Source organism: Lactuca virosa, chromosome 4 (genome assembly GCF_052849685.1).
Source record: "Lactuca virosa cultivar CGN04683 chromosome 4, Lactuca_virosa_CGN04683_v6, whole genome shotgun sequence".
Classification (NCBI taxonomy): domain Eukaryota; kingdom Viridiplantae; phylum Streptophyta; class Magnoliopsida; order Asterales; family Asteraceae; genus Lactuca; species Lactuca virosa.
Window position 1 is genome coordinate 425,979,269 of NC_136429.1, and position 4,702 is coordinate 425,983,970.

Here is a 4,702-nt window from a genome sequence, read left to right on the forward strand (position 1 = left end):
AGCTTATCTGACCACTCCTTTCTATTCCCTCCAACCTATCTCTCCAATATTCTTTTTAATGCCCGATTTGTCACTTCAGTTTGCCCACTTGTTTGTGGATGATATGATGTTGAAAATCTATGGTGTACACCATATTTTTGCAACACCATAGCCAATTCATCATTTGCAAAGTGAATGCCTCGATCACTAATAAGAGATATAGGAACTCCAAACCTCGAAAATAACTTCTTAAGAAAACGCACTACCACTCTAGCATCATTAGTAGGTGATGCTTGTGCTTCCGCCCATTTAGATACGTAGTCGACTGCCACCAAGATATATTTATTCCCTTTTGACATTGGGAATGGTCCCATAAAGTCAATCCCCCAAATATCAAATATCTCACAAACTTGAATGCTATTTTGGGGCATCTCGTTTCGGGATGATATGTTCCCCGTTCGTTGGCACGAATCGCATTCTTTGACATATTGAGCAACATATTTAAAAATTGTAGGCCAATAAAAACCAATATCAAAAATCTTTTTAGCTGTATATTGTGCTCCATGATGTCCTCCAGTGGGTCCGCTATTACAATGTTTCAAGATTTCTCGACTCTCTTTCCCGAACACACATCTTCGTATCATTCCGTCTGCGTAGCTGCGAAAAAGGTATGGCTCATCCCAAAAGTAATATTTGATTTCTGAAAAGAATTTATTCTTTTGTTGTCGGGTCAAATCTTTTGGAATGTATTCACTTGCTAAGTAATTAGCTATATCCGCAAACCATGGTACCTCTCCTGCTATAACCAAAAGATATTCTTCAGCAAAATCATTTCCAATCTTGTTTTCTTCCAATTCTTCTAAATGCGGGTTCTCTAATCTTGATAAATGATCGGCATCCACGTTCTCCATTCCCTTTTTATCTCTTATTTCAATATCAAATTCTTGTAGAAGTAAGACCAACGTATCAATATTGGTTTAGCATCTTGTTTAGCAAATAGATACTTGAGGGCAGAATGGTCGGTGAAAACAATTGTCTGTGACAAGACTAGATATGGGCAGAATTTATCAAAAGCATAAACCACCGCGAGCAGCTCCTACTCGGTAGTAGTGTAATTCTCTTGAGTTGGTTTCAAGGTTTTGCTAGCATAATAAATAGGCTGAAAATGTTTGTCAATTCGTTGGCCCAAAACAGCTCCCACCGCATAATCACTAGCATCACACATAAGCTCGAAAGGAAGGCCCCAATTTGGTACTATCATAATAGGAGTAGTGGTCAACTTTTCCTTTAACATTTGAAATGCTTCGTGACATTCTCTAGAAAAGTCGAATGGGGCATCTTTTAAAAGAAGTTGAGTCAATGGCCTCATGATCTTCGAAAAGTCTTTAATGAAACGACGGTAAAATCCCGCATGGCCAAGAAAGCTCCTTACTCCCTTCACATTTGTTGGAGGTGGAAATTTTTCTATAGTTTCGACTTTTGCTCTATCCACCTCTATCCCCTTCCTTGAGACTTTGTGATCCAAAACAATTCCTTCTTTTACCATGAAGTGACACTTCTCCCAATTTAGGACTAGGTTAGTCTTCTCACATCTTGCTAACATAAGGTCTAAGTTGGACAAACAATCTTCAAAATAAGACCCAAAAACCGAGAAGTCATCCATAAAGACCTCCATAAATTTCTCGATCATGTCGTGGAAGATATCCATCATGCACCTTTGGAAAGTAGCTGGTGCATTGCATAACCCAAAAGGCATGCGTCTATATGCAAATGTCCCACTTGGACAGGTGAAAGTAGTCTTTTCTTGGACTTTTGGGTCAATTGGAATTTTAAAGTATCCAGAAAAACCATCAAGGAAACAGTAGTAGAGATGACCGGAAAGCCTTTCGAGCATTTGATGGATGAATGGTAGCGGGAAGTGATCCTTGCATGTAGCGTCATTAAGATTTCGATAGTCTATACAAACACGCCACCCGGTCATCGTTCTTGTTGGGATTAACTCATTATCTTCATTAGTGACTACCATCATTCCTCCTTTCTTTGGTACCACATGCACCGGACTTACCCATGGGGTATCAAAGATTGAGTAAATGATACCGACATCTAAACGTTTAAGCACCTCCTTCTTAACCACTTCTTGCATATTTGGGTTAAGTATTCTTTGGCGTTGAACTATGGGTTTTGCTCCTTCTTCTAGGTTGATCTTATGAGAACAATAGGCTAGACTAATCCCATTAATGTCGGTTATCTTCCATGCGATGGCACCTTGTCTTTTCTTTAATACTTCCATGAGGCTTTCTTTTTCATGTTTAGCTAGATCAGATCTTATAATTACTGGTTTTTGTTGGTCATCTTCCAAGAATGCATACTCCAGGTGCTCCGGTAAGGCCTTAAGCTCTATTTTTTCTTTTCGTCAGTCACCACGCCATGGGCTTCTTGCCACGTCGTGGTGTCACAACTTTTAATATTAGATTGTGAAAAAACATTTGACCACGGCGTGGTGGTTTCACCACGTCGCGTTGCCTCTTTTGCCTATTTTATTACTTCATTATATTCACTTTCTTCCAATAGCTTCTCTAATTCTTTCAGATCTAGTTCGACATCAAAATCACCATCTTCAAGCACCATAAATTCCTCGGTTTCCTTTTCCTTCCATCCTCCTAGTTCCTTTTCAAATAATTCATCAAGCACATTGATAGAAAAATTCGTATCATCACTTGCTCTTGAATGTTGAATTGCATGATTAACCTCAAAAGTAACCGCTTCTTCTCCTACTCGGAGAGTAAGTTTGGACTCTTTAATATTAAATAAGGCTCGGGCGGTGCTCAAAAAAGGCCTTCCAAGGATGATTGGGACTTGTTCGTCTTCCTTCATATCTAATATGATGAAGTTCGCGGGAAAAACAAATTTGTCCACTTTCACGAGAAAATCTTCACATATACCTCTTAAGAAGGTCATGGTCTTGTTAGCTAAGTGTATGAGCATGCGGACCGGTCTTGGTTCGGGGAGATCAAGCTTCTTGAAAAACGAATAGGGAATCAAATTAACACTAGCTCCCGAATCGGCTAGAGCGTGACTAGTTGCTAGATTCCCGAATTAACAGGGTAAGGTTATGCTTCCCGGATCACCCATCTTCTTCAGCAGCATATTTAGCATTGCAGATGAACAAGTTTCATTTAATACAATCTTCGATAGTCCCTCCATTTTCTTCCGGTTGGTTAAAAGGTCCTTGAGGAACTTGGCATATTTTGGAATTTCAAATGCGGCCCGTTGCAGTTTTCACACCCAACCCGAATAGCATGGATTGTTTGATCCATTTTAGTCATTCTTTTATCCATGTTTTCTAGCATTGCCAATACTGTCGACATATCTTCTGAAGCAGCATTTGCTGAACCCCTAGTTACGTCATTCCTCGGATTATGGTATTCTCTAGAGTGCTTAGAGAATTCTTCAATAAGTTCCTTAACTTCTGCCGGATTTTAATTTGTTAAGGGGCCTTGAGAGTCAAGGAGTTGTCTAGTGGTGACGTTTACCCCATCATAAAAGATCGACACTTCTTGTTGCACTTTAAGGTCATTTTGTGGGCAATTCCTTATCAGGCCTTTGTAGCACTCCCATGCTTTGTACAACGAATCCCCCGTTTGTTGTTCAAAATTGGCGATGGCCTTTTTGAGCTTAGCCACCTTGGACGGTTGGTAAAACTGTTACAAAAACAATTCACGCATTTTTGCCCACGTAGTAATCGCGCCTAGTGGTAGTGCTTTCAGCCAATCCTTCGCGGCTCCCTTGAAAGTGACAGGGAGCATCCTCAACAACACCGTTTCTCTTGGTTCATTTGGAATGTTGAAGTAGTCGGCGATGTCGTTGACTTCATCTAGATGCTTATAAGCGTCTTCATGATCCTTTCCGGTGAAAGGAATCTCCTTTAATACAGTAAGGATGTGCCCCTTAAGTTCAAATGTGGCAGTGGCGGGTATAGTGGGTTGCACAAGCCCCAGACCGGTGTCGTCTCGAATTATCTTTTTGTACGCCTCCATCGAGAGGTCGACAATGTTCGCCATGGTGCTGTTGGGTTCTTTGTTTAGCTCACTTTATGTTTCAGATTCGGTTTCGCTTCCTTCCTTTTTTGTTTCGTACTCGGTGTCTTCCTTTGATGGATTGCTCTTTGTGTATTCGTCCTTCACTGTTTTGATGGATTCTCCCACTTTTCCCTTCTTCTTGCCAAAAACCGAATTGAGATTCTTAAAAGGTGACTTCTTTGGTGTAGCGGGTTCTCCTTCGATTTTGTCTTTGTTTTTGCAAAAAGCGGATTCCGGGTCTTCAAGTGGTGGAATCAAAGATTACTTTCATCCACGGGTCATAAACAATCTGCAAATAAATAAAGGAAACGCGTATAAAGAACAAAAACGAAAAATAAAGTCCTACTGTTATGATGCCACAGCGTGGTAAAATTTGTCACGTCGTGGTGAATCAAAAGCAAATAAAACCTAGAATAAAAATAAAACTTACTAAACAATAACTAATCCTAATAAAATAGAAGAATAATAGTAACTAAAATTGCACCGTTCCCCGGCAACGGCGCCAAAAACTTGATGCATATTTAATGTGTAATTATATTTATCCAAGTTTTCAATTTATAAAACTAATTTTTATTTCACTAGACTATTAAGCACACTAGGCAGTGTACCTAATCGTGCAATAGTATAGCTACGGTAAGAACAAG

The 4,702-nt window shown here is 39.8% G+C and overlaps 1 non-coding gene across 1 annotated transcript; it reads left to right on the forward strand.

The window, feature by feature from the left end:
* Positions 1 to 3,549: 3,549 nt before the first annotated feature.
* Positions 3,550 to 3,656, forward strand: LOC145110325 (small nucleolar RNA R71). Its single transcript, XR_013709708.1, has one exon. It is a non-coding gene; the product is annotated as a small nucleolar RNA R71 (small nucleolar RNA).
* The last annotated feature ends 1,046 nt before the right edge of the window (positions 3,657 to 4,702 follow it).